Source organism: Symphalangus syndactylus, chromosome 2, assembly GCF_028878055.3.
Source record: "Symphalangus syndactylus isolate Jambi chromosome 2, NHGRI_mSymSyn1-v2.1_pri, whole genome shotgun sequence".
NCBI lineage: Eukaryota > Metazoa > Chordata > Mammalia > Primates > Hylobatidae > Symphalangus > Symphalangus syndactylus.
In genome coordinates this window covers 89,289,595-89,312,794 of record NC_072424.2, presented here as the reverse complement: position 1 = coordinate 89,312,794, position 23,200 = coordinate 89,289,595, and the positions used below count along the sequence as shown (strand labels likewise).

General features: G+C 37.6%; 1 protein-coding gene and 1 pseudogene across 8 annotated transcripts in view; one reads left to right on the top strand and one right to left on the bottom strand.

Annotated features, from left to right (window-relative positions):
- The window catches only part of REV3L (REV3 like, DNA directed polymerase zeta catalytic subunit), a 186,778-nt gene that overhangs the window by 36,481 nt on the left and 127,097 nt on the right, over positions 1 to 23,200 (top strand). Inside the window, exon 1 of one of the 8 annotated variants that reach the window (XM_055261262.2) lies at positions 6,548 to 6,567. The exons of the other annotated variants lie outside the window; for them this stretch is intronic. The gene's annotated coding sequence lies outside the window, so the exon portion shown is untranslated. Of the gene's footprint in view, positions 1 to 6,547; positions 6,568 to 23,200 lie in introns of those variants that run through there. 8 annotated transcript variants of the gene reach the window in all.
- On the bottom strand, positions 15,237 to 18,405 carry LOC129472004 (bromodomain-containing protein 7-like; annotated as a pseudogene).

The window sequence follows — 23,200 nt, the reverse complement described above, 5'->3', positions numbered from 1 at the left end:
TGGTGATTCAGAACACATATGGTATGGTATTTGGCAAGAGGCTAAAGGCTAAGTTTTGCAGCCACCCGTATTAAGTCTTTTGCAAACCATCAGGTGTATTCTGTAATTTTAGCAATAAACAGATTTTTTTCCTTCAGTATGCTAAAATAAAGACTAATATATTTTGGGATGGTAGGTATAGTTGAAAATTAACTGCTTTCAAATATAAAAAACACCAAAGCTCAGGAAATACCATCTGAGTCTAATTATACTTGTGAGATTAGTGATCAGTATGTAGTTCTTGTGTCTTCATGGTTGTCATTAGTTAAGGTAAAGAAGTCTCATATAGATTTACACGAAGTTATTCATCCTTCAAGTCTCTGCTACTATACAAAGAGTAGATGTATTCATTTTTAATATATGCCTATCTCTTTAAAATGCCATAGCCACTAATCTCAGTATCAAATACTAGATTCTCCTAAGGCTTTACAAAAGGAGATTCCCACTGAAGGGAATTTGTGGAAGAAAAGTAGAGTCCCTGTGATTTGGGAGATTTTTGTTTGTTTGTTTTGAGACAGTCTTGCTCCATCGCTCAGGCTGGAGTGCAGTGGCATGGTCTTGGCTCACTGCAACCTCTGCCTCCCAGGTTCAAGCAATTCTCCTATTTCAACCTCCTGAGTAGCTGGGACTACAGGCGCCTGCCAACTCGCCCGGCTAATTTTTGTATTTTTAGTAGAAATGAGGTTTCACCTTGTTGGTCAGGTTGGTCTCGAACTCCTGACCTCAGGTGATCCACCCGCCTCGGCCTCCCAAAGTGCTGGGATTATAGGCATGAGCCAGCCACCGTGCCCAGCTGATTTGGGAGTTTTTATAACTAAAGTCACTTCATCCCAGTTTGTTGAGATGTTCCTAATTTACACTAGCGTTATTATTAATAGGAACCACCTTTATTCTCAACAATCCAGTTTGTACAAGAAATTATATTGTCACTCTATTAATAGAATCATATTGACTATAGAACAGCAGGATCTGTTTTAAAATTTAGCATTTAACCAACCTCAGCATTTATTCCGATTAACTGTTAACTCTCATGGGAGTTGGTGGATTGATGACCACAAGACAGCACAATTGTTAAAATGAAACTTAACTCATACACAGGCCCATCTGACAGTAAAGGGCTACATTATGTATGTCTGTACAGCACAAAATCATTTGAATCCCCACAGCTGAAAATGAACTTTTTATGTTGTGTAAAGGGACTTCCTCAGTCTCTCTCCATTGTTCTTTTCTAGGCTTATTTCCCATTTTTCTTTCTCTTTACCATGAATCTTATATTTCAGTCCCACTCATATGCTTGGCATTTCCTGAATATATCCTATGCTTTGTCTAATCCCCATACCTTTGCTTAAACTGTTCCCTCTGTTTTTTTGTCTGCTGTACCTTTTCCAGCCTCCTTTTCCTATGCCTGCTAAATTCCTACCCATCCTTTAAAGACTGGTGTAAATAACACTTCTATGAACCCTTTCTTGCCACATCCATTCCAATTAGTTTCTCTTTTTAGGGGGGCTCCCTAAGCATTTTGTTTCCATCTATGTCTTGTAGTATAACTTTTTGCAACAACCCCATCCCCAGCTCTTTAAAACTAGAGGTTATACTTAATTCATTTTGAAATCCACATTACCTTTATAAAGCCTTGTACACACTTAGGTGTTCAGTAAAAACATACGGTGAATTGTTGGTATATCCCCCTAATTTATTTAGAATAACCAGAAAATATTTAAAAAATGGTTTTCTTTGTAAGGTTTTAAGAGTAACTTTACTCCAATTTCTAAATATATTTAATACTGTTAATTTTCTTTATTTTACCTGTTTTTTAAAAAAATTACAACTTATGTTTTAGATTCAGGGGTACATATTCAGGTTTGTTATATGGGTATATTGCATGATGCCGAGGCTTGGGACATGATTGACCCCCGTTACCCAGGTAGTGAGCATGGCACCCAATGATTACTTAATCCTTGCCCCCCCCACCTTTCTAGTAGTTCCCACTGTCTATTGTTGCCACCTGCATTCTTGTTAACACTTTTTTTCTTCAGATAGAAGTATATTCTCATTGAGTTTTTAAATCGACCCCAAAAGTTTTTGTTTCTCCTTCCCTTCCAAGGCAGTTTACCACATGCCAAGAGCTTCTTAGATTTCTCTCCTGTTGCCATCTTATTTGTAGTTGATTCTTGAAAACGATGAGGTGATCGGTTGCTTGACTGTCTAGGTTAGTTCTCTGGGTTAATCATTGCCTTCCATAAATCTCCTTTGCTTTGGCCACTATACTTCTGGGGAAGAAGTAGTATGAACAGTATTCAGTTCTCTTTGCCAGTTGAGGAAAATATACCTTCAACATTAACCTGCTTTGTGAAATTTTTCTAATGACAAAAAAGACAAATTAGCAGATGACATTATAGCCCTGGCATTTTTTTCCTTTCAAATACGTCTAATTTTATTGTACTGGAGTAGAGAAAGCTTACACCAAGCAACTAACCCGTTAGGCATTTTATCTTGGCTGTATAAAAAAGTTTTGTTTTGAGTGAAAGAAGTTAGTAGGAATTTTCAGAACGTAAAACCTAAAGGTTGATTATCATTGGATATATTACCAGTTCTACTTTCCTTTTCTTCCTTTTCTGTGGAAATGGCCCCATCATATTCTTTCACCATTTTTCTTTTGGGTTGCTATCTTTCTTACTGATTTGTAGGAGTTCTTTATATATTCTGGATACTGATCATTTGTGGTTAAGTGTATTGGAAACATCTCTTTCAGGTCTTTGTCTTTTAATTTATGGTATTCGTGGCCATTTTAATTTAAAGTCATAGCTTTTTCTTTTGTAGGTTAAGCCTTTTATGCCTGTTTTAAAAAATCTCCTCTAGACAGAGACTTTAAAAATATTTTGTATATACTTGGATTTGAATCTATCTGGATTGATTTCTTGGGCAGTATGATTTTGGAAATCTAACCCTACCTTTTTTCCCAGCTTGATAACCAGTTGGTCTAGCACTATGCAATGGGCAATCGATTCCTTTTCCACAGATCTATAGTTTTATGAACCTGTGTTTTTAACCAATACTTCCTAATCTGCCAGTAGATGTTTGAAGGCCTGTCTACATGATACATTTCCATGTCAGTTACCATTGTTATACATACTTTGTTAATTCTCTGTTGTTTGCGCATATTTTATAGAGGGAATGGAACATGGACAATAATGGTACTCTGTTTTCTGTTTGGTTTGGAATATTTAAAATCAGTTCTCTGTGACCTCAGCTTTGGGAGATAGAATTAACTCCTTTTTATAAAACAATTAAGAATTTCTGGCCTATACTATTAAAGTCATGTATCAGACTGAAGGATAGCATCTCTTCTAAATTCCTCCATGAAATGAATAAATGAACAGCCTTTGGCTGAATGGTAAGCTGTATATGGACGGGTTGAGATCCTATGAGGCCAATTTTCAGTGAAAGGATAGCTACTGAAAACCATAAATTAAGCAACTACCAAAGTTTGCACACATCTGCAAAATACGAACATTTTGTCTGTTCAGAGTATTGAGACCTTCTTGAATACACCAGGCATTCAGTAGAAATTCCAGAAAGGCCACATCTTATGAGTAGCGATAATGTCTTAGCGTAAAGGCTTTCCTGGACCTGCACTAACAAAATTTAAAAACGAGGCTGAAAACAATCAGATTGATCTGCAAGTAAATTAGTTGCCTGCTGGGACAAACCTTTCTTGAAAGGAAGACAATAAAATCCACATATAAGCAGGTATCTACAATGCCCACCATCTATTTAAAACTTAGTAGATATGGCCGGGCGCAGTGGATGACAAGGTCAGAAGTTTGAGACCAGCCTGGCCAATATAGTGAAACCTCGTCTCTACTAAAAATACAAAAATTAGCTGGGCAAGGTGGCGGCGCCTGTAGTCCCAGCTACTCGGAAGGCTGAGGCAGGAGAATGGCTTGAACCCAGGAAGCGGAGGTTGCAGTGAGCCACTGCACTCCAGCCTGGGTGACAGAGAAAGACTCTGTCTGAAAAAAAAAAAAAAAATTACTAGATATAGTAATTATCTATAGTAGTTATAGTAGGCAAATGTAATCTATAAAAAGGAGAAAGTCTTGTGAATAAAAACAGACCCAGAATGCAACATGTGATCAAATTCAAGGAAAAGGACTTTAAAATAGGTATTATAAGTGTGTTTAGTAATTTTAATGAAAACACAATAGAACAAAACCTATAAATAACAACACAACCAGCCTGAGCGACAAAGTGAGATCCTGTCCCAGAAACAAAAAACACCACCACAGATCCTAAACAGGACACACACACACACACACACACCATGGCACATCATAATTGAATTGTTGCAAATTAATAAAAATTTTTAAAGCATCCAAGAAAAATCTCTCAAACGATATACAGGGAAATCATCATAAGAACAACTACTTAAAGAGATGTAGTTAATAAGACAACCGATAAGGTAGAATTGAATCTAAAATTTTTTCAGGCCAAAAGAGAGCAGGTTAGGGAAAAAAAATGAGCAATGAATAAGCAGGAAAAATAGAAAACAAAATGGCAAGACACAACCTCAAACCTTAGTACTTAAATAATTGGATTAGTTTTACGTGGTCTTATTATTCTAACTTAAAATGCAAAGCACTACCATATGCAGCTCATAAGAATCATACTTAATATATAGACAGTTTGAAAGTAAAACAGTGGAGAAATGTACTCTGCAAGGAAAAGTCACTAGGAACACTGGAGTATCTAAAGATCAGGCAAACTAGACTTCATGGTAAGACGTATTATCAGAATTAAAGAGGGATATTTCAAAATGATAAAAAGTTCAAGTTTTCGAAAAGACAAAAAGTTCAAAAAACTTGATGCAATACTGACATCAAGGGAGAACATAAGGGAGAACTAAAGAGAGAAAAAGATAAAGCTAGTGTTACAGTTGGAGACTTCAACAGTCCTCTTTCAGTGTTTGGTGAAGCAAGTAGGTAGAAAATCAATAAGTATATGAAACACTTGAACAACACTGTCAACCAACTCAGTCTAATTGACATTTTTAGAACCCTACACCTACCTAATAATTTCAGAATACACATTGTTTACAAGGTCATATGTAACATTGGCCAAGGGAAACCACCAGCGCCGTAACCAACTCAGGGAAAGGGAAGTGTCTAACTCCAGCCCCCTTTATTCCTGTTTCACCTGAGTGGGGGGAAAAGCTGAAAATCACTTGTGACGGTCACACCCCAGGGGCACAGGCCCACTTAAAGACTGAAACATAATCAAAGAACTATAGAACACTTTATCTTCTCCCCATACCCCACATCAGCAGGCTCTTCCCCTCCCCTCATGTCAGCAGGCTCCTGTATAATTACAGAAGATTACAGCTGAAAGAACTGCAAGGCTTAGACTCACACTATGTAAAGAGTTTCTAGGGAAACCCAAAGACAGTATGAGACAAAAACAAGGACAGTAGAGAAAATATTAGCCTCTAACCCTATAACTACAGCAAATAGTAAACACGACAGTCTTAACTCCTAGCTAGATATGTCAGAGATTTTGGAGTTGTCAGATTGATAATTTAAAATAATGATGAGTAACATGGTAAGGTCTGTAATAAAAAATGTAGACAACATACAAGAACAGATGAGTGGCTGGACGTGGTAGCTCGCACCTGTAATCTCAGCACTTTGGGAAGCGAGGTGGGAGAATCGCTTGAGCCCAGGAATTCAAGACCAGCCTGGGCAACATAGTGAGACCTCGTCTCTATAAAAAATAAAATTAGCTGGGTGTGGTGGCATATGCGCTTGTAGTCCCAGCCATTTGGGAGGCTGAGGTGGGAGAATTGTCTGAGCCCATGAGGTCAAGGCTGCAGTGAGCCAAGATCATGCCACTGCATTCCAGCCTGAGTGACAGAGCGAGACCCTGTCTCAAAAACAACAACGACAACAACAATAACAAAAAGAACAGATGGATAATGGAGGCATAGGGATTGGAATTGTAAGAAAAGGAAATGCTAGAAATAAAATCTATAACAAATGAAGAATACCTTTGATGGGCTCTTCAGAAGAACAAAATAAATATTTGAAGTAATAATGACTGAGAATTTTCCAAAATTAAACACCTATGCATATCATATTCAAACTGCAGGAAACCAAAGATAAAGAGAAAATTTTGAAAGAAACCAGAGGCAAAAAAACCCACCTTCCTTATATGTGAAGAAAGCAAAAATTACATCGGACTTCTGTTCACAAACCATGCAAGCAAGAAGAGAGAGGAGTGAAATGTTTAAAGTGTTGAAAGAAAAACACCACCAACCTCGAATTATTCTGTATGCAGTGAAATTATCCTTCAAAATGAAAGAGAAATAAAAAACTTTCTCAGACAAACATTGAGGGAATCTGTTGCCAGTAAGAAATGTCACTTGCCTTATAAGAAATGTTAGAAGTTCTCCAGAGAAAAGGAACATGATATAGGTGAGAAATTTGGATCTACATAAAGAAAAGTAGAGTATTAGAAAAGGAATAAGTAAAGGTAAAATCTTTTATTTTCTTGTTCTTAATTGATAGGTAACTGTTCAAAATAATAATAGCAGTAATGCATTCAGTTATAGCTTAGGGATAAGTGAAATTAATGGCAGCAATTTTATAAGGGACAAGAGGGCTGTCCCTTACAAGTAATCGCGGTTTTGGACCAGGAATTTTAAATCATTATAACTAGGCTCAGACACGTCTTTATTAATCAAAATAGGAACCATTATAATCAACACATTTTTGCCAAAAGAAATAAGTTTATTTCTGTAGCATAAAAATCTTTGTTTCGGGGCTTGGTGCGGTGGCTCACGCCTGTAATCCCAGCACTTTGGGAGGCCCAGGTGGACGGATCACCTGAGGTTGGGAGTTCGAGACCAGCCTGACCAACATGGAGAAACCCCGTCTCTACTAAAAATACAAAATTAGCCGGGCGTGGTGGCACATGCCTGTAATCCCAGCTACTCGGAGGGAGGCCGAGGTAGGAAAATCACTTGAACCCCAGAGGCGGTGGTTGCAGTGAACCAAGATTGTGCCATTGTACTCCAGCCTGGGCAACAAGAGTGAAACTCCTCTGTCTCAAAAAAAAAAAAAATCTGTGCTTCGGGATTCAGTGAACTCTTGGAAAGCATTTTCTGCATCCTGTGGGTTGTGGAAGCATTTTCCTGGCAAAAAGTTGTCCAGATGCTTGAAGAAATCGTAGTCCACTGGCAAGAGGTCAGGTGAATATGGTGGCTGAAGCAAAACTTTATAGCCCAATTTCTTCAACCTTTGAAGCGCTGATAGGCGGTCAGGCATTGTCTTGGAGAGGAATTGGGCCCTTTCTGTTTTCGGTGCATCTCATTGATTTGCTGAGCATACTTTTCAGATGTATTGGTTTTTGCCTGGATTCAGAAAGCTGTAGTAGGTCAAATGGGCAGCAGACCACCAAACTGTGACCATGACCTTTTTTTGGTGCAAGTGTGGCTTTAGGAAGTGCTTTGGAGCTTCTTCTTGGTCCAGCCACTGAGCTGGTCATCACGTAAAATCCATTTTCCGTCATGTTACCATCCAGTCGAGAAATGTTTCGTTGTTATTGCATAGAATAAGAGAAGACGATACTTCAGAAAGATTTATTTTCATGCAGCTCATGAGGCACCCACTTATTTAGCTTTTTCACTTTTCCAATGTGCTTCAAATGTTGAACAACTGTAGAATGCTCTATGTTGAGTTCTTTGGCAACTTTTCGTGTAGTTTTAAGAGGATCAGCTTTGATGATTGCTCTCAGTTGGTTGTTGTCTACCTCTGGTGGCTGGCCACGAAGCTCCTTATCTTCAAGCCTCTTGTCCCCCTTGCACAACTTCTTGAACCACCACTGCACTGTACATTTGTTAGCAGTTCCTGGGCCAAATGCATTGTTGATGTTGTGAGTTGTCTCTGCTATTTTACAACCCATTTTGAACCCAAGAAAATCGCTCAAATTTGCTTTTTATCTGACCTCATTTCCATACTCTAAACATAAAATGAACAGCAAGTAATAAGTCATTAGCAAAAAAAATAAAGTGAGAAATGCCTATTAAAAGGATGTATAACATAATCACATTTATTTAAGAATGTACTCCAATCAAACAGCAAATTCCAACAATGCAAAAACCACAGTTAGTTTGCACCAACCTAATACAAGTTACCTTCGAGGCAGTATAGTATTATTTGAAAGTGGATTTAGAATAGTTGCAAATGTATACTTCAAGCTCCAGGGTAACCACTAAAAAATTGACTTTTTTTTTTTCTTTTAATACATTAAAGATGTTGCTCCACTGACTTCTGGTTTGTATTGTTTTTGACAAGTTTAGTTAATGTGTTTTTGCCCAAAGCTTTGAACTTCGGATTTTTATGATTTATCATTTTGCCTCATTCAGGACCCTGTTGGAGCAACTGTATGCTTAGTAGAACTCACTTGCCATATCAACCCAGTACTCTATATAATTGAACATAGTCATAAGAAAGCCTTTCTTTAATTCATGTATGAAAATTATAGGATATCAGGTTGGAATACGGGATTTTGAGGGATGTGAGGAGCCTGTTCAAATATTAAATAGTTTTATTGTCATCTAGTTTTACTGTCTGAGAAAACTTTAACATTAACAGTTCTTTCTTAATCGTTAGTTTATTTTTTGGTAATGATCACTTCACCTCTTTTTTTTTTTTTTTTAATCTTAATATGATTCAGGGTTTAAAGCCAGGTACACTGGTGCACACTTATAGTCCCAGCCTGGGCAACATAGCAAGATTCTGTCTCTAAAAAAATAATTAAAATAAAAATACTATATTTAGTGCATCATTAAATAAAAATAAAGATATGTAAGTGGTTTTAGTGGCAAATGATTATATTTTTGTATATTCATAATTTATTCCTATGATATAAATTGAATAATGAATGCATTTTCTCTAATGGTGTATTCAAAATTAGGTCATCTCATTAGCAACTGCTAAAGAAAACAATGAGTATAGATAAGTTTAAAAGATTATATAACAGGCCGGGTGAGGTGGCTGTTGCCTGTAATCCCAGCACTTTGAGGCAAGGCAGCTACTCAGGAGGCTGAGGCAAGAGGATCACTTGAGCCCAGGAGTTTGAGACCAGTCTAAGCACGTAGCGAGACCCTGTCTCTATAAAAAATAAAACTAAAAATAAAAAAATTAGGCAGGTGTCACATACCTGTAGTTCCAGCTACTCGAGAGGCTGAGGCAGGAAGATCACTAGAGCCCAGGTGGTCAGACCTGCAGTGAACTGTGATCCTGCCACTGTGCTCCAGCCTGAGTGACGGAGGAAGGCCCTGTCTCAAAAAAAAAAAAAAATTATGTAAGTTTATTGAGATGTAGTTCACATACTATACATTTTACCTATTTAAATTATACAATTCAGTGATCTTTATTCACAGAGTTGTAAAACCATAAGCGCAATCAATTTTAGAACATTGTCACCCTAAAAAACACCGTATCAAATAGCAGTCACTACTCATTTCCCACCAATTCCCTAAGCCCCAGCAACCATTAATCTCCTTTCTGTCTCTCTAAATTTGCCTATTTTGGACATTTCACATAAATGGAGTCATATAATATGTGATTTTTTTGTGTCTGGCTCCTTTAACTTAGCATAATATTTAAAATTTTTCTCTATATTTATAATATAAAATTAAAATATTTTAATTAAAAATTGTATACTAAAAATTTAATACTAAAAAATTAATAAAATACTAAAAATAAAAATTTTTAGTGTACAATTTTTAATTGAAATAATTTTATATATAGTATAGCATTTATCAGCACTTCTTTTTTATGGCTGAATAATATTCTGTTTTCTGGATATGCTGTGTTGTATTTATCCATTCATCAATTGATGGACATCTGAGCTGTGTTCACCTTTTGACCATTGTGAATAATGCTGCTATGAATATTCATGTACAGGTATTTGTGTGGACATGTATTTTCATTTCTCTTAGACATATACCTAGGAGTAGAATTGCTGGTTATATGATAACTCTATTTGTTTAACTTTTCGAAGAACTACCAGACTATTCTATAAAGCACCTGCACCATTTAACATTCCTAGAAGTAGTGTATGAAATTTCCAGTTTCTCCACAACACTAGTTATTGTCTGACTTTTTATTTATAGCTGTCCTAGTGAGCGTGTGGTTCCGATTTGCATTTTGCTGATGGCTGCTGATGTTGAGAATCTTTTAATATACTTATTTGCCATTTGATATCTCCTCAGGAAAATGTTTATTCACATCCTTTGCCCATTTAAAATATTTAATATTTTTTATTGAGACATAGTAGATGTACATATGTTTGGGGTACATGCGGTAATTTACTACATTTACATAATTTGTAAAGATCAAATCAGTGTAATTGGGATATTCATCTCATCTTAAATATTTGTCTTTTCTTTATGCTAGAAATATTTGATTTATTCTCTTCCAGCTATTTTGAAATATACAACATATTATTGTAAACTATAGTCACCCTGCTGATCTACCAAACACTAGGTCTTGTTTCTTCTATCGAACTCTATATTTGTACCCCTTAATCAACCTCTCTTCATCCCTCCACCCCCACCCTTCTCAGCTTCTGGTAACCACCAGTCTACTCTCTATCTTCATGAGATCCACTTTTTTAGCTGCCACATATGAATGAGAACATGTGATAATGTCTTTCTGTATTTGGCTTTTTTTACTTAACATATAATGACTTCCAGTTTCACTCATGTTGCTGCAAATGACAGGATTTTTTTTTATATATGGCTGAATAATATTCCATTGTGTATATATACCATATTGTCTTTATCCATTCATCCATTGATGGGCACTAATATTGATTCTAATAATTTTTGTTATTGTGAATATAGTGGTTCAATAAACATGGAAGTACAGAAATATCTTCAATATATTGATTTTCTTTTGGGTTTATATTCAAAAGTGGAATTGTTGGATTGAGGAACCTCCACACAGTTTTCCATAGTAACTGTACTAATTTACATTCCCAGCAGTGGTGTACGAGGATTCTCCTTTATCCACATCCTCACCAGCATCCATTATTCATTGTCTTTTTGATAAAAGCCATTCTAACTGGGGTGAGATGATATCTCATTATGATTTTGATTTGTATTTCTCTGATAATTAGTGACGTTGAGCATCTTTTCATGTGTCTGACCATTTTTATGTCTTCTTTTGAGAAATATCTATTCAGACCTTTTGCCTATTTAAAAATCAGATTATTTGTTTTGTTGTTATTGAGTTGTTTGAGCTCCTTATATATTCTGGTTGTTAATCCCTTGTTAGATGAGTAGCATGTGAATATTTTTTTCCATTTTATGAGTTGTCTTTATCACTTCCTTGATTGTTTCCTTTGCTCTACAGAAGTGATGTAATCCTTTTGTCTATTTTTGGCTTGGTTGCCTGTGCTTTTGAGGTCTTACCCAAAAAAATCTTTGCACGGACAAATGTCCTGGAGCATTTCCCCAATGTTTTATTCTAGTAGTTTCATAGTTTCAGGTGTTAGATTTAAGTCTTTAATCAATTTTGACTTTTGTATATGGTGAGAGGTAAGGTTCTGTTTTTTGTTTCATTCTTCTGCATGTGGTTATTCAGTTTTCCCAGCACCATTTGTTGAAGAGACTTTTTTTTCCCCATTGTATGTTTTTGATGCCTTTGTTGAAAATGAGTTAGCTGTTAATGTCTGGATTTATATGTAGGTTCTCTGTTCTGTTTCATTGGTCTATATGTCTGTTTTTATGCCAATAGCATGCTGATTTGGTTTCTATAGCTTTGTAGTATATTCTGAAGTCAGGTAGTGTGATGCCTTCAGCTTTCTTTTTGCTCAAGATTGATTTGGCTATTCAGGGTCTTTTATGGTTCCATACATATTTTAGGATTGTTTTTTGTTTCTGTGAAGAATGTCATTTATGCGTTGATAGGGATTCCATTGACTTTGTAAATTGCTTTGGGTAGAATTGTTTTGTATTGTTTTGTTTTGTTTTGAGACAGAGTCTTGCTGTGTCTTACAGGCTGGAGTACAGTGGTGCAATTACAGTTCACTGCAGCCTTGACTTCTGGTCTCAGACAATCTTCCCACCTCTCAGCCTCCCCATTAGCTGGGACTATAGGCGTATGCTACCATGTCCAGCTAATTTTTGTATTTTTTGTATAGACAGGGTTTCACCGTGTTGCCCAGGCTTGTCTTGAACTCCTGGGCTCAAGCGATCCTTCCGTCTCAGCCTCCCAAAGTGCTGGGATACAGGCGTGAGTTACCACATCAGCCAGAATTGTTACTTTAACAATATTCGTTCTTCTAATCCATGAGTATGGAGTATCTTTTCATTTTTCTGTGTCCTCTTTAATTTCTTTCATCGGTGTTTTATACTTTTTCTAGTAGAGATATTTTACTTCTTTGGTTAGATTGATTCTTATATATTTTCTATCCTTTGTAGTTATTGTAAGTAGGGTTGCTTCCTTAATTTTTTTTTCAGATTGTTTGCTGTTGGCATATATAAATGCTACCGATTTTTGTATGTTGATTTTGTATCCTACAACTTTACTGAATTCATTAATTTTTTTTTTTTTTTGAGACGGAGTCTCGCTCTGTCGCCCAGGCTAGAGTGCAGTGGCACAATCTTGGCTCACTGCAAGCTCCGCTTCCCGGGTTCACGCCATTCTCCTGCCTCAGCCTCCTGAGTAGCTGGGACTACAGGCGCCCGCCACCACGCCCAGCTAATTTTTTTTTTTTGTATTTTTATTAGAGACGTGGTTTCACCATGTTAGCCAGGATGGTCTCGATCTCCTGACCTGGTGATCCGCCCACCTCAGCCTCCCAAAGTGCTGGGATTACAGGCATGAGCCACCATGCCCGGCCCATTAATTATTTTTAACAGTTTTTTTGGTTGAGTTCCTCAGGCTTTTCTAAGACCATGTCATCTGCAAGCAAGGCCAATTTGACTTCTTCCTTTCCAATTTGGATACTCTTTATTTCTCTCTCTTGCCTCATTGCTCTGGACAGGACTTCCAGTATTACGTTGAATAAAAGTGGTGAAAGTGGGCATCCTGGTCTTGCTCCAGATCTTAGAGGAAAGGCTTTTAATATTTCCCCATTGAGTACAGTGTTAGCTGTGGGTTTGTAATATACATTCTTTATTATTTTGAGGGATGTTCCTTTGTTGAGGGTTTTTATCGTGAAGTGATGTTGAATTTTATTTAATGCTTTTCCAGCATCTGTTGAAACAATAATAGACTTTTTTGCTCATGATTCTGTTAATGTGATGTATCATGTTCACTGATTTGCTTATGTTGAACAGTCTGCATCCCTGGGATGAATTCCACTTGATCATGGTGAATGATTTTTCTAATGTGATGTTGAATTTGGTTTGCTAGAATTTTGTTGAGGATTTTTGCATCTGTGTTCATCAGGGATGTTGGTCTGTAGTCTTCTTTTTTTGGTTGTGTCCTTGTCTGGTTTTGGTATCAGGGTAATGCTCGTCTCATAGAATGAATTTGAAAGTATTCCTTCTGCTTCAATTTTGTTTGAAGAGTTTGAGTAGAATTGGTATTAGTTCTTTATATGTTTGATGGAATTTAGGAATGAAGCCATTAGGTCCTGAGCTCTTCTTTGATGGAAGACTATTATGACTTCAGTCTCCTTACTCATTATTGTTGTATTAAGGTTTCTCTTTCTCCTTGGTTCAACCTTGGTAGGCTGTGTCCAGGAAATTATCCATTTCTTCTAGGTTTTCCAATTTGTTGGTGTATAGTTCTTCATAACAGTCTCTCATGTATTAGCCTCTTCATAATAGTCTCTTTGTATTTCTATGGTCTCAGTTGTTTTATCTCCTCTTTTGTTTCTGGTTTTATTTGTTTGGATCTTCTCTCTTTTTTCTAGCCTAGCTAAAGGTTTGTTAGTTAATTTTGTTTATCTTTAAAAAAAAAAATCTTTCATTTTGTTGATCTTCTGTATTGGTTTTTAGTCTCAATTTCATTTATTTCTGATTTGATCTCTACTGTTTATTTCCTTCCACTAATTTTGGGTTTGTTTTGTTTTTTTTCTGGTTCCTTCAGGTATACCATTAGGTTGTTTATTTGAAGTCTTTCTACTTTTTGACATAGGTGTTTATTGTTATAAACTTCCTTCTTAGTACCACTTTTGCTGTATCCCATAGGTTTGTGTATGTTGTGTTTTCATTTCCATTGGTTTCAAGACATTTTTAAAGTTCCTTCTTAATTTCTTTATTGACCCATTGGTCATTCAGGAGAATGTTGTTTAATTTTCATGTGTTTGTGTATTTTTCAAGCTTCCTTTTGTTATTAATTTCTAGTTTTATTCCATTGTGGCCAGAGAAGATACTTGGTATGATTTCTACTTACTTAAATTTGCTGAGACTTGTTTTTTGTCTCAGATATGATCTGTTTCGGAGAATGTTCCATATGCTGATGAAAAGAATGTGTTTTCTGCAGCCATGGGTAAAATGTTCCATAAATGTTGATTAGGCCTGTTTGTGTACTGTGTAGCTTAACTCCAGTGTTTCTTTGTTGATTTTCTGTCTGGATGCTCTGTCCATTACTGAAAATGGGGTGTTGAAGTCCCCTACTATTACTGTATTGCAGTCTATCTCTCCTTTTACATTTATTATTTGCTTTATGCACTCAGATGCTCTGATGTTGCATGCATAGATATTTATAATTGTTATATATCCTCTTGCTGAATTGACCCATTTATCACTACATAGTGACCCTCTTTGTTTCTTTTTACAGTCTTGATAGTCTATTTTATCTGATACAAATATAGCTACTCCTGCTTTTTGGTTTCCAGTTGCATGGAATATCTTTTTCCACGTTTTCACTTTCAGTCTGTGTGTGGCTTTATAGGCAAAGTAAGTTTCTTATAGGCAGCATATAGTTTAACTCTTGCTTCTTTATCTGTTTAGACAGAATTCATTCTGCCTTGTAATTAGAGAATTGAGTCCATTTGCATTCAGTGTTATTGTTGCCAAGTAAACTTACTACTGTCATTTCATTGCTTGTTTTCTGTTGTTTTAGAACTCCTTCCTTTTTTCTTTTCTTACTGTCTTCCTTTGTGGTTAAGAGATTTTCTCTGGTAGTATGTTTTAATTCATTGCTTTTTAGTTATAGTGAATCTATTACAGGTTTTTGCATTGTGGTAACCATGAGACTTACAAAAACATCTTAATTACAAAACAAAGAATAGAAATTTTTTTAAAAAACCCTCTTTTTTTTCCCTCAGGTCCAGCTTTATTACCTAATACAAGTCCAACCTCTGGAACATTCAAATTCACTGTTGCAAAGTTTAATTAAAAACACAATTTACAAATATTTAATATATTCTAAAAAGCGTTTCTAAGTTAAGAATGAAAAAGTATGTACATAATATATAATCAAATACAGGCGGCCTCAACTTCCACCAGGTCCACATTCAGCAACATTCGTCTTTTTAGGTTCTTCAATATCTTCTGTCAAATCCACAAAGTTGTTTTCCATGAGGGGGGAAGGAATGGAAATCCCCATTGCTTTTCAAACTCCATACGTGCTTACGATATCACCTGTAGTTACTTGCTGTGCAAGTTCTTTAAGATTATTGGTCACTTGTTCAGTGAGATGCATTTCTCTGTATGAGGGACCCAAGAGACAGATCATGTTGGGAGGGGGTCTGGTGTTGAAACGTTCATTCTGGGCTTCCTGGAGCTAGCTCCCTGAGCAATCTGGTGGTCTCATCAAGTTTCTTCTGGAATATTTCAGCTTCTTCAGAGTCAAAAACTTCAACTGGAATGCCAAAGTTTGTTACTGCTTTCAGCGCTGTGGGCCTGTCTTGAAGTATTGGAGTCCAGACACCACCCTGGTGGCTCTACTTCTGTAGTCTCCATGTCTTTTGCTGTGTCAAGTGTCCTAGTATGGCCTTCCATCTTCAGGCAATGACATCTAAACCTCTTGTAGGGTCCTGAAATGCCCTCCTTTTGTTAAAAACATCCAGTAAACTATCTGCCATCACATATGGATAATCTTGGCATGTGGCCAAAAACTCATGGCTGCTGAAATCGCTTGGAAGATCTGTGTCTTCCCCATAGGTTGAATAGATTAAATCAGAAACATTCTTGTTGATATTCGCATATGTGGAGTCATAATGCGGTGCGTAAGAACTGTAGGTCCCATAATTCAAATATAACACTGGAGTGACTTTGCTCTTTTATCCTCTTTGAATCCCTGCAAAGTATTCACACCAGACTGAAGTCTTCCAGTTGTCATTCCCAGTCTCACAGGGCAGTAGCCTGGCTCTCCTACAATGAGATCCACAGGATGGAGAAGTCCCAACATTGTTCCGTCTGGTTTTCTTCTTTCCAATTTGCACTGACTGTTCACAAGCTGCCTGGTCAGCTTTCCTCCAGATTCCTTCACGATGCAGTCATGCTGCTCATGCTCCCTCTCTAAATTATTGCTTTTAGACTTACCTTCAAGCATGTCTTTGTCTTTCTTTTTATTTTCTTTGCTGGGACTCTTGAAGGCGTGTGCTTTGGCATCTCCAGAGTCCTCTCTCTCTCGGCCAGCAGCCTCTGTCCTCCCCACTCTGTGAAGTGTCTGTTCTATCTTTCTGCTTTTGAGTTTTCTGCAAGTCAGCCATGAAGTCTATGCTCTGCTTCAGGCTCTGAATTCTTTCATGTCTAAGAATTTTCATCACTGAGTGCAACAGCTTCTTTGCAGCTTCAGAATAAATGGTCTCTGGTTTATTGTAAATCATGGCATTAGTACACATTAGTTTGAAGATATCCTTTAGTTTTTCTGTGGACTGATAGTCATTGTTCTTGATCTTTTCTTTCTTTCTTTTTTTTTTTTTTTGAGACGGAGTCTCGCTCTGTCGCCCAGGCTGGAGTGCAGTGGCGCAATCTCGGCTCACTGCAAGCTCCGCCTCCCGGGTTCATGCCATTCTCCTGCCTCAGCCTCTCCGAGTAGCTGGGACTACAGGCGCCCGCCACCACGCCCGGCTAATTTTTTTGTATTTTTAGTAGAGATGGGGTTTCACCGTGGTCTCGATCTCCTGACCTCGTGATCTGCCCGCCTCGGCCTCCCAAAGTGCTGGGATTACAAGCGTGAGCCACCACACCTGGCCCTTTTCTTTCATTTAAAATCCATTGGGTGTTTAATGATCATGGAGTAGCCAGGAGCAGTAAAATCAGTCACAGGAAATGGAAAGAAAGCACTTGGATCTTTTCTCTGCAACTGTCTCGCCAGCTGATTCAAAGCTTCTTGAAGGGGTATCTGTTCTACTTCTTCTTGTTTGGCTAAAGTGCTTGTGAGAGGCTTCTCATGGGGCAAGTCTAATCTCACAGGGGCGTGACACTGGAGGTCTTTTTCTGCCTCATTCTCCACCCCGTCTCAATCTCGCATCTTTTTATCCTCCTTAGCTCTTATCTGTTTTCTCCCCTTTTCTTCCCCTGGAACCTGCTTGTCTCCTTTCTTTCTCTTTTTCCGCTTTCTGTCCTTGTGTTTGTCATGATCGTTTTTTGTCTTTGAAGAGGCTGGAGTTGTGACCCGAGCTGCCTGTGGAGAGTTCGGTGACTTCGTTCCCTCCTACTTTGAGGACCAGCTTCAAGGGCTTCTCTACATACTCCTGGTAGAGGTGTTTGTCCGACTTGTCCTTCTTGTGCTTCTTATCCATGTCCGACCGGGCCCCGGTGCTCACCCCCGGCGTCAGGCCCAGGCCGTGCAGCCCCGCTTCCAGTCCGGGCCAGGCGAGCCAAGGGCGGGAGCGGGGCCTGCATGGCCCCTCTCAAGAAGCTAAAAAACCCTCTTTACTATAACTCCACCACACCCCGCCCCCCACATTTTGACACTATGTTGTGTTAATTTTTATGTTTTTATATTGCCTATCTCTTAATGGGTTGCTATAAGTATTACTGTCTTTGGTAGATTTGTCTTTTGGACTTCATACCAAACAGAGTTACAAATGGATTGTACACCACAAATTGCAGTAATAGAGTGTTCTGGTTTGTGTACTTAATTTTACCAGTGGGTTTTATACGTTTACAAGCTTTCTTTTTGTAAGTTAGTGTTTTTTTCTGTCTGGTGGAAGAACTCCCATGTGCATTTTTTTGTAAGGTGGTTCTGTTGGTGGTGAATTCTCTTAGCTTAAGTTTGTCTGGGAAAGACTATATATTTGGCTGGGCACAATGGCTCACACCTATAATCCTAGCACTTTGGGAGGCAGAGATGGGAGGATTGCTGGAGTCCAGGAGTTCAAAACCAGCCTGGTCAACATAGCATGATTCCCATCACGACAAAAGAAGATGTAAAAAATAAAAAGACAAAACAAAAACCCTCTTTTTTATATTTGAAGGATAGCATTGCTCAATATTTTATTCTTAGATGGCATTTTTTTAAAGCATGTTGAAGATGGCATTCCACTCTTTCCTGGCCTTTATAGTTTCTGTCGTCTGTTGCCAGACAAGTTGGAGCACTTGTATACATCATTTACTTCTTTTCTCTTGCTGCTTTCTTTGTCCTTGACCTTTGAGTGTTTGATCATTATATAACTTGGGAGTAGTCTTATTTGCATCAAATCTATTTGCTGTTGTCTTACCTTTATTCCTGTACCTGGATATTTATCTTTTTCTCAAGTTTTGGGATTTTTTTTCTGTTATTTCTTGAAATAAGCTTTTTACCCCTTGCCCTTGCTTAACAAGAGCCCTCGCTCTTAAATACCAATAAATTTCTTAGATTTTGTCTTTAGAGGTAATTTTCTATATCTTAAAGGCAGCCTTCATTACTTTTCATTGTTTTTTTTCTTTTTTCTCCTCATATATTTTCAAATAGCCTGTCTTTGAGCTCACTGACTTTTTTTGTTTCATATATCCTGCTATTGAGAGACTTTAATGAATTTTTCAGTTCACCAAATGTATTTCTCAGTTTTGATTTCTGTTTGTTTTCTTTGTATTATTTCACTCTCCTTGTTAAATTTCTCTAATAAATTTCTGTATTACTTTTCTGTGTTGTCCTGTAGGTTATTGAGTTTCCATCATGCTGTTGAGAGTATCTAATGAATTTTTCGTTCACCAAATGTATTTCTCAGTTTCGATTTGTTTGATTTTTTTTGTATTATTTTGATTTCCTTGCTAAATTTCTCTAATAAATTTCTTAATTACTTTTCTGCATTGTCTTGTAAGTTATTGAATTTCCTTATACCTGGTATTTTGAATTCTTGATCAGAAAGCTCATGTCACTGTCTTCTTAGGATCAGTCACTGGTTCCTTGCTTTGTCTGTTTGAAGTCATGGTTCTCTGTTTTCTGTTGTTTGTTGTGGATATACATCTATGTCTTTGCATTCAAGGATTAGTTACTTATTCTAGTCTTCTCTGTCTGGCTTGTTTTGGTTTTTATCAAATATGCTTGCTTAGAGATTCTTTGAAATTTACCTGTTAATTTTCTTTCTTTCTTTTTTTTTTTTTTTTTTTTTCTTAAATCTGCTAGGTTGCTGCCTCCTTTTCAGCACTAGGTAGTACCTTAAGCCCAGGTTTGCCTACATTCTAGTAAACAATCAGAATGCTGCCCATCCTGAATGAGGGAGGTCCCAATGGGGATATCCTGGTAGTGTGTGAAGGCTGGGTAGAGGTTTATGTCCAATGAACCTGTGAAATGAACCTCTTAACAGTGTGGTGCTGCTGAACAGCCACTCCAACTTGGCATCTCTTTTGGCTGAGTTACATAGCAGAGTTTCCAGGACTAGGGATGGTAGTCCCACCTCTGACCTCTTCTCTTTATATGTGGCGGTTTTCAGGGATATTTCTCCCTTAGGTATTTCCACTGCTCCCAGTTATTAGGACAGGGACAGGTCTCTTGCCAACGAACCCAAGATGGTGGAGAATCCAGTTGTCCACCTCAGTTATACTTTTTCCAGTGTAGCAACTCTGAGTTGGGAAAGTTTTCTGCATGCTTGGTGCTGGACAGATTGAGGGGAGGGGCACTGTGATTTTGAAAGTCTAATTTGCTTGCTTTTGCTCAGAGTTTTTTCACTTCTTTGTGGCCTTGGGTACTGTCTCCTCATATTTGAGTTCTGGGATATTGCACATGATCGTGTCAGCACTGTATTTGTGGTTTTGGTTTCCTGTGGCAGTGAGTGAAGCCAGCTTACTTCTATACCACCGTTTTACAACCAGAAGTCTCTGTCCATTTTAAAATTTTATTGTCTTTTTATTATTGAGTTGTAAGAGTTGTTTGTTCTAATACAAGTCCCTTATCAAATATACGATTCACAATTTTTTTTTTCATTCTGTTCGTTGTCTTTTCAACTTTCTTTTAGACAGGTAAAAGCTTAAGGTCCTTTAATATTCAGCTACCATAAAATATAGTTGAATAATTGACTAGACTTGCATATAATGTTAATTACCAATAATATTTATTTGCATTTGAAGGAGCATTTAGGTTTTTATGTACAAATTTGACCAGACAGTAAGTTTATCTTGATTAACTTTTAATATTGCTTTAAATTGTCTGAGATGAATTTTCATGTCATAATCAGAATTTTTTTTGAGACTTTGGTTTATTTACCTTTCAATTAAAAAAACCACAAAAATTAATGTGTGTGACCATTCTGGCTAAATTATCTGAGACTGAAAAGTATTTGTTTTACAAGCCAGAATTTTATTTTTCACTAAGGTTAATAACACTAGTTATTTTTATGACATTTAGTCTGAAAGGTACACATTTTCTCGGAGATTTGTGCTTGAAACTACTATTAGAAGCTTTGTTTTTTAAGACTGAGCTTTTTAGAAATAGTTATACCATGATGTGTGCCTTTGAGCAGTACCCATATAGTTTCATAGTCATTGAAAATCAAGGGAATTGTTGATTTACTTTCTGTAACAATAATTGCAGATTAAATTGCTTATGAACTTTGGATACAACATTTCATCAGATTTATGACATATTAATCATAAAAGAATCATATTAATCATCAAATTACTGTTGTTCAGTTTGGAAGTTGGCCCTTAACCCATTTATGCCTAATGTTCCATTATTGGGCGGCTAAGTTTGTGGGAGTTATTTATATCCTACTGCTCAAGGTCATCACCAAAGTCTGATTTTTCACACACAGAAAATTGCAACCTCTAGCATAAATGGGTTAATTGATTCCCCTAGTTCTCTTACATAAAGGGGAGATATGAGGACATTATACATATCTTTATTGTTTATAAGGAGAAAGAAAATAGTTTATAAGGAGAAAGTAAGATTTTAATCCATCAAATTTTCTACGAGACTCAGTTGAAAGCCTTCTTAGAGGCCACCCAATTTGAAAAAGACATCCTGTGCATCAGTTTTACAGTAACAAATTCTTGGTTTTCTGACATCAACTGTGGGCATTCTACAATACAATTCAATTCTGACACTAACTACTACTAATGCGTACCCTACAGGGTAAGGGTTCTGTCCGATAGTACTGCTCACTTCAGACATCAGCCACAAATGGAGTTCTAGGCTCTCTGCACTTCTGCCCTACCTGAGGCTATCCAGGAGCTCCCAGCTACCAGTCGTCTCATTGGTACACATGTAAACACTTAACACTTAAGAGTCCAAACATTTTAGGAGCTGTGTACCAGGAAGAGGGACAAAGACCAAATATATATTTCTTCTTATATCATAGTATCATACCCCCCCTTGTAAATTTTTCATTTTAGTTATTGAACTTTTCAACTCTGGAATTTCTATTTGGTTCTTTTTTATAATTTCTCTGTCTTCATTGATATTCTCTATTTGGTAAGATGTTGGTCTCATACTCTCCTTTAACTCTCTTGACATGTTTCCTTTAGTTTTTTGAAATAGCTGGCTTAAAATCTTTGTCCAGTAAGTCCAACACCTTGGCTTCTTCATGAACAGTTTCTGTTGTCTGCTTTTATGTGTGTGTGTGTGTGTGTGTGTGTGTGTGTATGGCACCATATTTGCCTGTTTTTGTGTTTTATAATTTTATTTTTGTTGAAAACCAGACATTTTAAATTATGTAGCAGTTCTCAAGTTAGATTTCTCTCTACCCCCCCCGGTTTATTTTTGTTGTTGCTGCAGTTTATTTCTTTAGTGATTTTCATGGGCTAATTTTGTGTAGTCTCTATTCTTTTTTCTTTTTTGAGATGGAGTCTCACTCTGTTGCCCAGGCTGGAGTGCAGTGGCGCAATCTCCGCTCACTGCAAGCTCTGCCCCCTGGGTTCATGCCATTCTCCTGCCTCAGCCTCCCGAGTAGCTGGGACTACAGGTGCCTGCCACCACAACCGGCTAATATTTTTTTGTATTTTGAGTAGAGACGGGGTTTCACCATGTTCGCCAGGATGATCTCGATCTCCTGACCTGGTAATCTGCCTGCCTCGGCCTCCCAAAGTGCTGGGATTACAGGCGTGAGCCACCGCGCTTGGCAGTCTCTATTTGAAGTCTCTGCTTAGCTAGCATAGTGGTCAGTTAATGGTTGACCAGAGATTTCTTTAAATGCCTCTTTTCTCAGCTTTTGCTGAGGGGCTCTGTGAGTATGTTGGGGCAGAGCCTCAAGATCAACCAGAGGCAAAATATTAGTCTTCTTAGGTCTTTCCTGGGCATGTACATAGCCCTACACATGCTTATGGCCTTCTAAATTCCCTTAACTGTATCAAAGCTTTTCCAGGCTCCCGGTGGACATTTCATTCCTGTTTGTACTTTTGAATTTTTTGGTCAGCCTCTTGTTAGACCCAACTGATAAAATTTCTCCAGGCAGCTACAGCAATTAAATAATTGCTGTTGATTGTTTTCCACAAAGATGCTGCCGCATATAGGGCTCTTCACATAGTGTGAGCCCTTAGTCAAATCAAATAAAGGCAAGTGCTAGGAATGGAGTGTTGTTCAGCAAGCTGCCAGACAAGTCCAATAGTGGCAGTTTTCTGAGGGTAAGGCTTTGGAGGAGCTCCAAATGGGTTCCGGCTCCTCCAGTGGCTGCCTGGCTGCTGGTTTTTACAGCTGCTATGGATGCAAGGCTTTGATTTTCAAGACTGTTTTGAAGCTGCAGAGGGAGAGATCAGATTAGAACAAGTTAAAATGCCACAAAGCTTGCTGTTTTAGCATTCATCTGGTGTTCTTGAATAAATACGCCTTGG